The sequence below is a fragment of the Mya arenaria genome, chromosome 7 (assembly GCF_026914265.1).
Source record: "Mya arenaria isolate MELC-2E11 chromosome 7, ASM2691426v1".
In the NCBI taxonomy this organism is placed as follows: Eukaryota; Metazoa; Mollusca; class Bivalvia; order Myida; family Myidae; genus Mya; species Mya arenaria.
In genome coordinates, this window is record NC_069128.1 from 9,959,510 (window position 1) to 9,976,711 (window position 17,202).

The 17,202-nt window shown below is 34.4% G+C and overlaps 1 non-coding gene across 1 annotated transcript; it reads left to right on the forward strand.

The window, feature by feature from the left end:
- The first annotated feature begins 16,689 nt into the window (after positions 1-16,689).
- On the forward strand, positions 16,690-16,760 carry Trnag-gcc (transfer RNA glycine (anticodon GCC)). The gene has a single exon. It is a non-coding gene; the product is annotated as a tRNA-Gly (tRNA).
- The last annotated feature ends 442 nt before the right edge of the window (positions 16,761-17,202 follow it).

Consider the following 17,202-nt stretch of genomic DNA (forward strand, 5'->3'; position numbering starts at 1 on the left):
TGCTCAATATTCCTGATTATGGCATTCAAAACTGATTTCAGATGTTTTAGTAGTGTATCAAATTATAAGTACCTTTCAAGTTTGTTGGAGTAAGACAAGGTATTCTCGATTCAAGGGCTTTGATTGTGTGCACTCTGAGGCACAAGAGAACTGTAACAAAACCATTCCCCAAGGACTGAGAATTTTTCTCACTCTTTGGACAGATTTGTCCGCCAAAATACCAGTCTGAGATAAATTTGTCTCAAACTACCTGACTACTACTGACAGACTAATTTTCATTCGTAAGAATTTGAAAAAAAAGCTAGTCATGTTGCAAATATGCATATCCAAATAACTGAAAGAGTCAACTACTATTTTAACGATACAGCACTTGCAGTAGTAACAAGTTGTGTGTTTAAATTGTCAATTGGTCACACTTGTTTGTTTTTATACTCCCAAAGGAACATAGTTTGTTATCGCCTCGGTGTCCGTTTGTCTGTACTTCACAATTTCAAATCTGTGTTTTAATTACAGATTAATTTAAAGGTGAGAAAAAACAAATCTACCCCCCCCCCCCTTGAGTTGTGGATAAGGAAATCTGACCCCTCCGGTTAGATATAATTAATATTTGTCCAAAAACTAAGGCAAGCCTCATTTTTGGACATATATCTCTAACCCTCAGGGTGAGATTTCCTTATTTACAACTCATGGGACTGGTAGATTCACTTTGTCTTACCCTGACAAATGTGGCACTTGTGTTTTCTTACCACATACTGGTCAGTTCTTTTAAAGATAATATTACAGCTTTTGAGGTCTCAAAAGTACTGATGTCATCAAACACATGCTGGAGAATTAAACGTTACATTTGGAAAAACAGTAATTTATTGACAAACATATAAGTGTCAGCATTCTTTCTGCTATTGTAGGTAGTAGTTACTTTTATCATTTCAGAATGGAACTTCTTGAGGTAAGAGGGAAGAGCACTCGGGGACTGAGGAAGGTGTTTGTAATTCTAAGCACCGACATGGTGGAAGGTTTGTCGCACCTCTTGATGGTTCGTGCACAGGCTGGTGTACCATCAACAAACACGTTCCTATTCTCCAGATGTACAGATTCACCACAGGATGGCTGTGAAGCACTGAGAGTGGTCACATCAAAGTGTCACAATCTTGCCTTTCCAGAACGGGTCAGGACAACAAAACTGAGAAAGTATTTGGCAACTACTACTCAGGTAAATAGGTCTCTTAAAATTTTTGCTGCAAGGGGAAGCGAATGTCCAATTGTTCACTGTCTTGCATTATCCAATTTTTCAATGATCCTGAAATTTTACCTGATCCAAATTTATTAAATTCAGTTCAAATCAATAATCAACATTTTCTGTCTCAAGACATCAATAAAATAAAACCACTTTGCATCATTGCATTTCTCTTTATAATTCTTTCACTCATTTGGAGTCATTCCTGTTTTAAAACATTGGTTTGGAAGAAATTCACAGTAAAAAAATCTTTATCCTGATCCAGATTTGCAATTTCTTTGTGAACAAGGGGCCATCTTAAATAAATTGCTGAAATACCAACCCTATTTTTTCTACAGCATAATTCCTGTTTTTAAGTATTACATGTTAATATTTGATGATCAGCATGACCAAGCCTAAAAGACTTAATAAAGCCAGCAAGCTCCATAGGAATTATTCCACAGAACAGTTTAACCATATATCCCATATTGGGTCGGGAACAAACTCTGTAACTATCTGATGTCTGACCAGTCTAAGATCACATGCCATAGATTATGGCATGGCCATGGCACTCATAATTGATAGGTTATCATATTTTACAGATAATGGATATGAGAGATGATGAGCTGAAGTTAATTGCTGATCACATGGGACACTCTGTTGCCATACATACTGAAGTGTACAGAATGCAGACGTCAGTGCTTGAACGAACAAAAGTTGCAAGGGCTCTTCTAGCTTTAGAAGATGGTAAACTACAGGGGTTTAATGGTCGCAACCTTTCGTCGGTCAGCCTTGATGGTAAGTTGTTAGCTAATATAGGAATAAGGATATTCACAGTATCTGTGCTGGTTAAAACTTAAGCTCAACTGTGCAAAAGTTTTAAGATTTTGTTAAACAACAAGTATTTAATAAACCTTAAACTGTCAGTTACTTTACCCCTTACTCTATACATGTAGTCAATTTTTTTAGCTCACCTGAGCCTTAGGCTCATGGTGAGCTATTGTGACCGCTCTTCGTCCGGCATCCATCGTCCATCAACAATTTGCTTTAAACAACATTTCCTCTTAAACCACTAGATGGATTTTAACCAAATTTGTCCTGAAGCATCCTGGCACTGATGTCTACAGTAATTGTTCAAATCATGACCATAGTATCAAGGTCAAGGTCACTGTTGCTAAAAACAGAAATTCAGTTGCAGCTCAATAACTTGAGTTTGCTTTGGCCTTTTGACTCCAAACTTAAAGTATGGGTAACTTATATCAAGAGGCAGCTTGGGATTGTTACCCAGATGTCTGTGATCAAGGTCACTGTTGCTAAAAATGAAATTCAATTTCCACCTAATAACTTGAGTTTGCTTTGGCCTATTGACGCCAAACTTTGTATATAGGTAGCTTATATCAAGAGGCAGTTTGGGATTCCTACCTAGGTGTCTGTGATCAAGGTCAAGGTCACTCAGGTTGCTAAAAATGAGATTCAGTTTCCACTTAATAACTTGAGTAAGCTGTGACCATTGACACCAAACTTGGTGTGTGGGTAGCTAATATTAAGACACAACTTTGGATTGCTACCTTGTTGTCTGTGTTAAGGTCAAGTTCTCTGTTGCTAAAATAGACTACACTACACTTATTAAACAGTTGCGCTGGGTTCTGTTTGCATTTATTTCTGATATGGTGGTGCAAAATTTATGGACCCTCTACAGAGGCAACTGATACGCAGGTGAGCAATTCAGGGCCATCATGGCCCTCTTGTTGGTGGGGAAGGATTAGATCGAATTCCTGACTCACTCCCCAGTTGAAATAATGTCGCATTTAAAATGAGCGTAATATGTTTACTTTGCTTCATTTCTGACTTTTCGAATAGTCAAGAGTGCAGTTGTTTCCGTCTGGCTCTTGTTATTCTTCCACTACTTCTGATTTATGTAGGGTAGTGGTCAGTCTGGTGTAGGTTTGTGCTTAGTTACCAGCTTAGGCCAGAGCCCTAAGTATGCCCAGGAATGGTGAGTAGGTTAACTGACCGCCATGATATGACGGAAATAATGCTAAAAGTTGCCACACACACTCTCAGCAGAGCAACACATCCTTTCTTGCAGAATTGCCTGAACCTGAACCTGAACCTGAACCTGAACCTTACGAAGCAGGGTCATTTGAAGAATTGTCTGAACCAGACAACAGCTATGAGGATGTTCCTGAAGTTGAAACAGAAGCTGTACAGAAGCCTCATGCATGTACAGGTATTTATTTCATATGAATACTTTTGTAGCTGTAAAAAGTGTTGTGTCCTGTCAGACTGACTAAAAACTGAAGTTTCTCTTTAATGAAACTAAAATCAGCCCAGGTTGGTTGAGTTATAATACAGTTTCCTCAGATGTGAAGGCTGTGGGTATTAGCCTCAGCTAGGTCATTTTAATAAACCTGATTATCAGAAGAATAGTCTGAGCTATCGTACTCACCCTGGCGTGACACCTTGGTTAATGTTTAGCATGCAAACACTTTATCATGAATATCACAAAAACGTCAAATGTATTAGCTTGAAACTTCACATGTGTCTGCTCCACTATCACATCTACTGCCATAATCAAGTTTGATTACTCTAGTTGGAATAGTTATTGAACTATGGCCTTTGTTTGACAGTTGTGATAGTAAATAGCACTCTCATATCAGTGTACTTGAAGAGGTTGCTGTGGAATTGTGATGGCATTTACCACTTTTTACAACATCCTTATGTCAGTGAACTGGAGAGATGGTTTGACACAATCCTGATACCAGTTTACTTGAACAGGTGGCTGTTGAATTGTGACATCATGTAAAAAAATTAAAAATCCTGTCAGAAATCACAAGAGTTAGAGCATTGATATTATGTATGTAGCATGGTATTATGGTCCTCTACCAATATTGTTCAAATTATGGCCTGGGGTCATAATTGGCACTACCCAAGTGTTGCTAAGTTTTCATAGGGTTGTATTGGGAACACTAGGATTCACTTAGTTTATTATTAATATTAGTTTAAAAACTTCTCGGCTATCGCCTTGGTCAATAATGACTTTTTGATGCATATCACATCATGTATTAGAGCTGAAAAGTTCATAACGGTGTAATATGAAGTAACCTGTACAGAGTTTGGCCTCTATTTTAACTAGAGGTTTGAAGTCTGCTCATATTATGCCACTGGGGTCATATTGGCCACACCCTTTATATGTATATATTTATGTGGTCCACCTTTATATGTATAGAAGGAAATATTCCATCTGGGCCCTCTATTTTGCAGTGTTAAACTTAAGGAGTCTAACTATATTTGAAGCCTATTATAGATTTTTCACACTTCTGAATATTTTAATGATGTTTAAAGCATATACATCGATAAAGTACTGTTTTAAAATGTCATTAAGGTTTATATTTTTAATATTTGCATTTGCGTGTCATAATTATGAAAAGAAAATTGTTCACATTCCAAAGTTTTTGATTTGCGATAAAATTTACAATTGTGTTTCAATTTCATTCAAACAAACTTTGTATTGTAAATAATATCAATATGGAGGGAACCGTGACACAATGCGATGCGTTGAAACAAACGGCGCTTTATGCAATATCTACTTATCATATCTGCATAAAAATGGTATCAATACGCAGATAACAAAGTTGTCTTTTAATATAAGTTAAAAACAAAAAAATGCATTTTATAGCCTTCAAATATAGTTAGACGCCTTAAGTAGATATAAGAATTTGCATTTTCTTTTAATATTTCAGGATTCAAAAAACGATGGTCGAAAGAGGAGGAGAGTGCTCTACGGGAAGCCTTTGACATTCAGATAAAAATGCAGAAAAACGTTTCAACAATGGAGATCAGGAAAGCACAGAAGTGTTATCCTGTGTTGCAAGGCAGATCAGAAGCTGTTATTCGGACAAAAATAAACAACATCAAATTAGGAAAATACAAAAAAATATGAACTGAATTCAACCACTGCTAGATAAGGGTAATTTAAAAAAAATAAAGCCATTGGTTTACAGTTGTATGATCATGAACATTTTTTGTGTCAGAATGCAGAAATTGATGAGTGAATTGGACTTTGCAAAGACATGTGTTTTTGAAATTATAAATGACTTTCACTGTTTAGTTTTCGCAGTGACCTTTGGAGGAAATTGCTTTTCCAATCAATAACTGGAGAACCGTTGGGCCAAGCTTTGTGAAACTTTATAGGGAGGTTTGTTTTTTAGTTGACCTCTATTGTTTTTAGGTCAAAGGTCAAAGTGACCTTGTATGTTCAAACACTGTGAAAGAGTTGGGCCTAAGTTAAAGAAACATAGTGTAGTTGGCTGTGACCAGTAGATGGCACCTATGAATTTTCAGGTCACAGAATAAGTTCAAGGTCGTAAGTGCAATGTTGCATATAGAGATATTGTATACTCTCATTTTGCGACAAATATTGGCATGGGGCATCTGTGTTGTATGGACATATTTCTAGTTCATCAAGCGAGTTTGTATTTGTACCTGCCATGCACCGGCATTGACTAATGGATCAGTCTGGGTGCAAGGTGTGCAGTCTGATCTGGGTCACACTGTTTGCTAATCACCAGTAATTATTGTAGATCTCTTATGAACAGCATGGCCCAGTTTAGACTTCGATCTCAAGAGCAGTTTGGTCTAAGTCAATGCTGGTTGCTGATGCATGATGGTTGCTTGTTGTACATCAGACCTTATTTGTACCTGTTTAAACATTATTTTCTTACTTTTGTCAGTTTTTTTTTCATTTGTTGTGTCATTATATTTAAGGTCCAGAAGCACAGTTGTCAATTACGTTGGAGCAGTATTAGAGTCACTACATTACTTAAACATACTGATCTTTTTTAGCTATTGTGATCACTAGGTTGTCGATATTGTCTGCGCCATCGTCAGCCACGGCGTGCAAAAACTTTTATGTAAGCCATAACATTGCCATTTATTATCGCAAATGGCAAGAGCTTTCAAATGGCTAATATTTCATTGAGTGTGACCTTCTTGGTGACCTTCAAAAAAAGACAAGCATTGGGGCATTACGGCTCTTGTTTCATCAAAAAAAATATTTGTTCAAGGTAACTACAATTAGTCCTCTACAACTTTCACATTTCATTTAGTTCAACAGTTCTATCACATTTTACAAGTTTTACATATTTTTGAGAAAAAAAGTAAAGCTGTGCTACTGTGGACATTTATTGTTTTACTCTTTTTTATTATTAATTAATGATCTTTAAGATTGGTATCTTCATTCCATTTTGGACATGGTCTGGTCAGTATTAGTATTATACATATGAATGTTAGAAGGTTCATATATATATATGTTTGCAATTACAAGATAAAAATGCAGATACTATTGCAGCCAAATTGTGTTACAATGTATTACTATCTGATGTGTTGTGTGTCATTGAATAGCATAATCCATGAGACATCTTGCACCCAAGCTGATCCAGGCAAATGCTGGTCATGCCCAAAGAATTTTATCTGCCATTGATTCTTAGAATTGTAAGGTTTGTGCCCAGCACATCATCAGGCACATTGAATTTTTACCGTAATGTAACAATAATACATTGTTCTGGTTCTTACATAGTTTCAAATCGTGTATTACTGTATACAAAGTTCCCATTTTATGTCATGGGCACATGCAAGATGCACAGAGTTGGCAATATTGATAGTCCAGCAATATCAGTAGATTTCTATATGAAATGTATATAAACAGAAATTTCATTTTCTTTTAATTTCATCATTTCTGGTCATATACCTATCGTTCATATTTCATTGGAAAGCTCTTGAAATTCTTAATTTGAAGATGTCATAATTAAAAACTAAAAATGAGGTTAAACAAACAGACCATTTATTGTTCAATGTTCTTTTCAGTCAAATTATGGAAAAAAAATCATATAGTGTAACCTTTATGCTTATAATTTTCTGTAGACAATATTATATTGTAAAATATATTTATATCTAAAATGCAAAATGAATAACCGTTAAAATGATACCATTTTGAGCTCACCTGAGCACGAAGCTTTTAGGATCACCTTACGTCCGTTGTCCGTGGTGTGTCAACCTGCTTCAAATGACATCTCCTAAACTATGCCAATTTTGATAAAACTTTACAAGAATGATCATTGGGTGACCCTATACTAAAATTGCTTTATTTGTTCTGCTTTTGTTGCACAAGATGACTATCATTACTAAAAATAAAAAAATCTTTAAGTGGCATATTCTTTTAAACCACTACGCCAAATTTGCCAAATAAGTTTACAGAAGTGATCATTGGGTTATCCTTGACAAAATTGATTAAATCATTTCTTTATGATGCAAGAGATGGCAGTTGTCGCTAGAACATTATTGGATATTTTGACATGAACTAGTATACTAATTGTTCAGGTGGGTGTCTGAGGGCCCTCGGGCCATCTTGTTAATATACCCTTTCAGAGCTGTTAACAATATTTTTTATATTAAGTTAAAAATAACAGAAGCTATTAACATTTCCCCCCACTGTAATTGTAAACTATCAAAATGGCTGCCAGATTATTGTAAATAAGAACAATATAACTCTTATCAGATAGAAAAATTGGTGCTTTGAAAACTATATTGATATTTTATCTGTTTCTATGTATAGACGGCTTTGTAAATTTCATACAATGAATAGTTGGTTTCCTATTGAACTATTATGCCAAAATGCATAGAACGTAACCAAAGAATATGTACTTTGTGAAGTTGTTTAGGTGATGAGTTTCAGTACTGTTTCAGTCACTTTAAATCTACACGTAAAAAAATATTTATAAATATTTTAGAATTCATCCTCTTATAAAATGGAAAAGTTAATGAATACGTAATATACATCTGTACTTTTTAAAGTTAGTATTATTTTGTAAAATTGTTATGAATAATTTTATTCATTATAAATCATGTCATGGATTTTTAATTACATGTAAATCTTAGTATTGTGCTATAGTCATAATTCTTTTAACTACATTGTGAAAGTGTGACTTAGTGCTACTTTGACATAATATAATTGTTGTAATATCCTAAAATCTGTTGTAAGTTTTGTTGCTTGTTAATACAGTTCTACCGGTACTTGTTCTTGAGTTCATATTACTTTAGAAATTAATTATGTTAGATGTATGTGTTTACATCACACACAATTGTGATTCTACTGTATAATTATATAAGTAAATATGTCCAATCTAGAATCTGTTTTATACTGATTGCATAATTACCTTAAAGATCGCTCACTGTTTAGCCCTTAAAATGCTGGAACCGAGTATACTCGTCTTTTGCAAACAGTGTAGACCCAGATCAGAGCAGGGTCTGCACTGTTTGCCTAAGGATATGGTTTAACACAAGTCCAACTCACACTGGGAGAATCATTTCCACTATGTGAATATCCCAATATAAAATGTCAGATAATTAATATTCAAAAAGGGGAGGAGCAAACTTTAAATATTCAGCACTGTAAGGGTTAGGTAGGATGTATAAAATACATGATATCACTAGGATTTGTTATCTTGTAAATGCAAGTAGTCACCAGCTTTTATTTTTGGCCTGGCCTCCACTATAACTTTTTAACTTAAAATACTAACATTTTGCCTTACTAGATAACTCATTTTGCCTAAAGCATTATAATGTTATTGTAATACAGATTTAATGTTACATAGCTTTTCTGTTTAATGATTGACAAATTTAAAAACATACTTTTGATATTGACTCATTTATGATGCAATCTAAATTTTGCTACATATATCATTAATCATATACTGTCCAAGCGCTGGGAATTTTATATTCTCTTTTTAAATAATCACGTTTGTAATAGAAAAGTAATTTTATGTCTGTTAAGATTTTTTTATAGCTAGAAAAGCTATGTTAGTCTATTTGTTCGTATTGTAAACTATATTGTTAAAATCCAGTGACTTATTATAAGGCCAGAGAAAAAAATATAAGATTCTCATCCGGATTTTTGTGACAAAAAGGGGCGGTGGACACTTTAAATTTTAGCTCACCAGAGCACAAAGTGCTCAGGGGGAGCTATTGTGACCGGCCTTAGTCCGTCGTCGTGCGGTGTGCGCCGTGTGTCAACTTTTTTACTTAAACATCTTCTCCTCTGAAACTGCTCAATGGATTTTGACCAAATTTCACAGGAATGATTCCTAGGTTTTCCTCTACCAAAGTTGTTTAAACCGTTCCAGTTGGTTGCATAAGGTCACTGGGTCAATAATAGGTTTTCAAAATGCAACTTTCAAACATCTTCTTGTCTTAAACTACAAGGCCCAGAGCTTTCATATTTGGTATATAGCATCATCCAGAGATCCTCTACCAAAGTTGTTCAAATTATGCCCCTGGGGTCAAAATTGACCCTGCCCCGGGGGTCACAATTTTACATTGAATAATATTATATAAGGAAAAGTTCAAGCAACATCCTCTTTTGAACCGCTAATGGGAATTTAACCAAACTCAACAGGAATGGTCCCTGGGTGGTCCTCTACCAAAATTGTTCAAATGGTTCTGATTGGTTGTATAAGTAGGTCATGGGGTCAATGGGGTTTTTAAAATGCCAACTTTCAAAAATCTTCTTGTCTGAAACTACAATGCCCAGAGCTTTCATATTTGGTATGTAGCATTATCTAGAGGTCCGCTACCAAAGTTGTTCAAATTGTTCCTCTGGGGTCAAAATTGACTCCGCCCTGGGGGTCACAATTTTACATTGAATTATATAAGGAAAACTTCAAATGACTTGAACCGCTAATGGGATTTTGACCAAACTCAACAGAAATGGTCCCTGGGTAGTCCTCTACCAAAATTGTTCAAATGGTTCTGATTGGTTGCATAAGTACACATTGTCAAAAAAAAAGGTTTTTAAAATGCAACTTTCAAAAATCTTCTTGTCTGAAACTACAAGACCCAGAGCTTTCATATTTGGTATATAGCATCCTCTAGAAGTCCTCTTCCAAAGTTGGTTTAAATTATGCCCCTAGGGTCACAATTTTACATTGAATTATATAAGGAAAACTTTAAATGACTTCTTATCTTGAACCGTTAATGGGAATTTGAACAAACTCAACATTAACGGTCCCCTTACCACAATTGTTCAAATGGTTCTGATTGGTTGCATAAGTAGGTCAAGGGGTCAAAAAATAGGTTTTCTAAATGCAATTTTCAAAAATCTTCTTGTCTGAAACTACAAGTCCCAGAGCTTTCATATTAATTTGATGTATAACATCATCTAGAGGTCCTCTACCAATATTTGGTGGACAACATTAGTGGTCCTCTGTAAATGGCTCCATTGTGACCTTTGACCTTTTCCTAAGGTGAGCGACCCAGGGCCCTTTGGGCCCTCTTGTTATTTTTCATTAACGAAAAACCGGAGAACAGTAGTAAAAATTATTTAAAATTTTGAGAAAAAGGCATTCATCGTTACCCCGAACCTTTATTATTATTATCAGCCATGTTTTTTTTTATATCAGGGATGGTCTAAAACCCGTGGTGTCTGGAACAGTATATGTTCTGATTATTTTACAAATAATGTTTTTTGGACAGGGGCGGGCGTGGATGAGAATCTAAAATATATTTTTTCTATTGCCTAACTGTAAAATAACTTATATCTTGAAAAATAAAATCCTGCAAATACTTTCTACCTGTTGTTCTGTTACATGTGTGATGAACATTTCTGTGACTTGTTAAAATCCTATGGACAAATTTCTAGTCTAAATTAGCTTCTCAATTTAAATAACTTGTTCCTTCAAAATAGTGCATGGTTTGATATTGTACTATTTAAAATTTTAATTAATATAATCTCTAGTCCTGGCAAGTCTATGTTCTTTAAGTAAATTGAAATTAAAAGGTTTATTCATTTAAACATTTTGCAATGATTTCTGTTAGTTCACATCTTGTTAGAATGTTAAAATGTTTTATACATGCATAGTTTATACCTTGGTTAAATAAAATCTGAAATCTGTTATTGTGGGAAGTATCATACTATGTATTCGTGTTTCTGTTTGTAAAACGTTTAATAAAAACTATTTAACATATACTGAAGTGTTTTATTTCTTTTTGTCGAAAACCAGGTCAAATCCTAGAAAAATCTTGTTAACACTCCGGAAGCCACCTTTTTGAATCAATCTTGATGAAACTTGGTATAAATGTATTTACAGAGACATGGATATTTATGTTTCTGGTATTTAAAATTAAATATGTGTCCGGTTTTAATTTGGGACATGCTTGGTTGGGGAAAAAGTAGATCACTAGGTTTAATATTATATTAAAAAAAACTTGTTAACACTTTAGTGGTCACATTCTTGCATCAATTGTCATGAAACTTGGTCAGAATGTTTGTCTGGACAATATGTAAGCCAAGTTCGATTTTGTGTCATGTGGGGTCAATGATTAGGTTGGCAAGTCAAGTGAAAGAGTAGATGTTGTTTTAGCCACCGCCAGACCCTGTTGTCTGGGTCAATGTAGGTCGCAGTGTCCGAAGGTATCTTATCATGTGATGCGGCTCGTATTTCTTGTGTTTCAATAACATTTCCGATACAGAGTTTTAGTTAACTCGTGATGGGAGACAAGTGGACTATAGGATTGCTTGAACCCGGCCTTCAATCGTCCGTCATGCCGTCCTAGTACACCGTATTAAGAGATTTTATAGATACTGTTAACATATGTATATATATCTAGATCTATATATTTGTTGGCTTCTGAAAGACCCCCATTACAATTTATACATATATACTAAGTAAAGGGGCATTATATATTATTGTCAAGGGGCATTTTTATAGACTTGATATACACATTTGTGGGTTTCGATATACACATTTGCGGGTTTCCGACTCTGCCCCTCACCATGGTCTCATTCAGTGACCCCGTAAGTGAAGGTATGTGTGAATATATATATATATATATATATATATATATATATATATATATATATATATATATATTGTGGATTGTCGTAACATTAACTATATATATATATATATTGTGGATATTGTCATATGCTGGCACAATTTCGTAGAATCATATTCCAATGATAAACGGTTAACCAGAAATATATGATAGTATTTTTCACATCGTTTGCAAGTTTGCATATTATTGAAGAAACATATGCTTCTTTAGAGACTCGTCTGCTAGTTGAAACATGTTCGTGGTGTTTGCCGAAATTCCATTTGCAACTGACAAGTGTTCCCTTTCAATCAATCACTCTAGAAATCCTCATGTGAAACCTGGGACTTAAAGACGTAATAAACCTACCCAATGTTTAAGCTGCCTTTAATGTACTGTTCGTTTTAGATTCATCATTGAGGAGGAAGCCTTCGAGAGCTCGAAACAGTCTATATTTAAGACAATTCAATGACTGACAGAAATATGAGTGAGTCGTTACAAACTTACAATATAACTGGTTTTTAAGGGCGATGTTTGGATACGTTTTATCACGATACCACTGGCATATCGATTGCCGTCAACCCTAGTGGCATTATCAGTAATTTAATGGAGCCTAGTGTAGAGAAATATGTAAACTTGTTAAAAATATTCTGTTTGTTAACGTGCGACAGTGTATTTCACTGTACACGGGACCACTGTCCTAAAGTTGTCCCTGAGAAAATCAGTATTTTCAGAGTTGAGGCGGGAAATCGAGCCACAAGAAACTAAACATAATAAAATGTATTTTGAATTTAGACTATTCAAAGTGCCTTCTCACAACACCTAACCAACATAATGTTTTCCTATGTACACTCAGTTTTAAACATATTGTTTTCAGAGTATGACAATCAAATCTTAGTAATTATTTCGAACACTTATATAAATACGTAAGACGAGAATGGAAAAAGGGCCACCCACGAAGCAAGCACTGACCCCACTGGCTCAATGAATACTTTTAGCAACGTTGATCAAAGCCAAACATGAACGTCAATTTAACGCTTTTCGCTAATCAAGATGTATTTGTGATCTAAACTGGAATAGTGCTTTAGTGGTTTCAAGTTAAATTTCAACAGCCATTTATCAAGTCTGAAGGTAATTAACTCTATAGCTTAGATACACAATATAATGAATATTTTAATAACAAATAAATTTCATCTTAAATAAAACCATCTATAATAGACTACGTCTGTATTTCTTTTAAAATTATTTAATAAGTCCAAATAGTTTTGTGCTTAATTATTTGGAGGGTTGGTCAAACTTTTGCCTCAACTAAACAAAGTTTTTAAGCAGAAGTCATTTTTCAACTTTGAATATTGTATTGTTCAGCTATTATATTATTCATTTATTCTACTTAGTGTTTTAGTATAAGGTCTTACACGGTTAAAGACCATTTATATGTTTCCCTAATGTGTTCTTGCATTTCTGCAGAAGACCCCGCTATATGTTTGGACAGTAATAGCTACTTCTAGGTTAATACTACACTCTTAATATGGGATGTGAATAAACATGCGAAATTGGCTTGTCTATCAACTGACATGATTTAGAATTTTCGACATACCCATCCCCTGGGAAGACGACTCGCGTGCATCAACGCACCATTTTAGAATTATATGTTAATGAGTAATGAAACTAAATAAAAAAGAAATGGGTAAAAAATGTATAATTTTAATCAACTAATATAGGGTCACCCCTTTCGAATTCATTCTTTATGTGTAATACGATATAATTTCAAAAAATGATATTTAAACCTTGTTTCTGTATTATGTTCCGAACGAAGGCTTTTAATACAATCAATTAGTATATTCTTATTTCAGCATAAGTTTCTCTTTCAGTGGTATAAGAGTTTACATATGATGGATTTAAATATGCATCCATCAGTTTAACCAACCCTTAGGCAAAAGTTTGACCGACTTTCCAAATCAGAGCAAAATATCTTTCAAAATATAACTGTTTGTTATTAGAACATTTGTTGTTTTCCTGTATCGAAACTGTACAGTAAAATGCGTAGATACATGATAATTGGCTCTTGAAAATTAACGTGAATCCTCCATAACTTTTAATTAGTTTCGATCACAAAAAAACCCTGACTAGCCAAAAGCGTAAATATGACGTTAACGTTTGTTTCTGATATCCTTCTTTACGTTACTCAGTGAGGTCAGTGCTTGCTGCGTGGGCAGTCCGTTTCCTATTCCTTTGTTACTTATTCAAATTTATTTCAAGTATTCGAAACAAATGCTGAGTGTTGATTGTCATTCTTAAAATAATGTGTACAAAATGGAGCATACATAGCAATACAATTTGTTGGTGAGGAGTTGTAAGAAGGTAGGTTGAATAGTTTGAATTTCAAATACATTTGTAAATTTAGTTCCTGTCTAATTTGAACCATATAATAATTGCGTTCTCCTTATTACCCGATTTCTCGTCTTACATTTTGAAATACTAGTTGTCTCCGGAACGGTGATATACATTGACCCACCTATGTCAGTGAATGGTCAGATTCAGGGAACTGTGTGTATTAATATTTCGTTGTAAATGCCAGCTTTGGAAGAGGGCTTCTTCCTCCAAAATGAATTTTGAATGAATGTAACATAAAAGATAGTCGTAAATATTGGGTAGGTTTACGCTGTCTAACAGTCCGAGGTTACATATAAGGATTTCTATAGTGATTGAATGAAAGAGAACATTTATTAGTTGCAAATGGAATTTAGGCAAATACCACAAACATTTTCTCGACTTGCATTATGTAAGAGGTCTCAGAAGAGTCCCGAAAGTCCCTTGAAAGGGAATCGTCTTTTATGTTATTTATTTCGATTACTTTAAACACATATGCGGGCGACGTGAAAAGATTCTTTCACATATTTCTAGTCAACGGTATATCATTGAGATATAGCTCTAGGAAAATGTTGAAAGCATACCACACTATCTTCAACATACATAAATAATCATGTTAGGGGATTCTTAAAAATACTTAAACAAAAAAAATATGAGAATAATTATTAAATACAAAAGATTAAATACAGCGTATAGGTAAATTGTATTCCACCTGTTTATTTCTTTCAAACAAATGTTAAGCAGTTATTTGATTATACTCCTTTCCATCATATAACCTCATTTCTACAATCAAATAACCGAAAGGTATTTTACCAATTAACATTATAATATTTCAACATAGTGCTAATGATTTCACGTTCACTAACAGGCGGTTTTCGCCCAATTCATGTGCTCACCTGATGAAAGAGCATTTCTCTTGAGAAATATAAAACTTCTCAAACAAACAAATACAGTAATAGTTTAAAGTCTTTGTTTGGAAGGTGAATTTATTTGCTGGTAATTACTCTGTTATGTCTAGCATGTTAGTGATATGCTAGAATCTTGCCACAAAATAAATTCGTTCCAGTGGGTTCAACCGTTTGGCAGTGGATTCAGTGAGTTCAACTAGTTGTGGTAATCCTTACTTGACGCGATGAATTACGTAATTTGTAGGACAGACTGTTCGCATTGCTAGTAAAATGGTCAAGCACCTTCATTCACATGCAGACCTCATGGTATTTTCACATGCATAAAATGAAGATACCGTTTTGTGAAAGCGCTTAAATGTAGGATAGTAAGGGTTGAAATTAGAAAAAAAGTCATGTTAAGGTGTAACTGATGATAATCATTGTATAATGGCTTGCTTCCATATTTCGTGATATACCCATCATTGCAATTAAACAGTTTTTATGATTTAAATATGCATAGTGATTGACAGACATACTTTTGAAATAATATTACATTATTAAAAGAAAACATTCTTCTATTTTTTACTAAAGAAAGATCTGTTTGACGATCATTTTATCTAAAGAATAATCAATGATCCGAGTTAATAACTGCACTGGATTTGATTTGTTGTTTCATTGGCGATGAGTAAATTTGCATCCTTTTTTTATTAAGAAACGTGCAAAACATGAACTCTGTGATTTAATGTATTGCTTGTATTTCACTTTTAGCAGTTCACGGGTTCAGAATTATTGGTTAAATGGAAATAAAAGTAACGATGTTTAATGAATATATGAACACATAATTGTTAAAACTTTAGTCCTTTAAATGCAAGGTTTAATCAAAATAGATATAGTGAGTGATTAATTAGATCTTAATAAACCAAATTGTGTTGGTGTTTATTTTGAAACAATATCCATGCATGGAAAACCAATCCTCTAATTCAACACTCAGTCGTCACTAAAGAGGTCTGGCCTACCAAACCAATCTTTTAAAAACCTTAATTATGCATAAATATTCTAAAGGCCAGTCACCAACCATGTTAAAGATAAGATATTTGTTCAATGCAGGCTTACTTTATGAAGAATATAGGCAATACACCTTATCTAATGTTCAATGCTTCAAATGGCAGTATGAAACATGTGTTAACGTAAGCGTTAACTTACGTTATACATGTCAATTGACAGGCGAAGGTGAACGTGGACACTCCATATGAATCCTTCAATTGTATATCGTTATTGGCCCGAGGCGGTATATCGACGTTAACGTCTGTAATTAATCAATATTAACGTTGCAAATACTATATACTGATGTAAGCATCGGTGGTTAAGTGGTAGAATGCTCGCCTGCCGCGCGGGCGGCCCGGGTTCGATTCCCGGCCGATGCACATTTTTTACGAAAATGAATTATACCAATGGTTAAAATCTCACTCAAAGTTCCATTTCGTTTATGCTGTATGATGACCGGAGTGCTCGTAAACAAATTAATGAAGCGCGCAATCAGTCTTAGATAGATGTCCATCACGATTAAAACTGATACGACATACACTAGTGAAATCGTCTGCTGAAAGTATTATTGTTAAATAAATGTTGTCGAAAACATATAATTGTATAATACAATGTGCATAAAATGTAATGTTGTACAATATTTATTACACCAGGCCACCATTTCCTATCAGAGCGTTATATTGACTTGATAACCCTTTATTATAATGTAAATATATATTCATGTAAAAAGCACGTTGTCTGTTGAGCTTTACACAAAAGCGCGTTTAATTAGATACTGTGTTGGTTAGCGTAGTGATTTGGGATAACTGTCAGTATATTCGC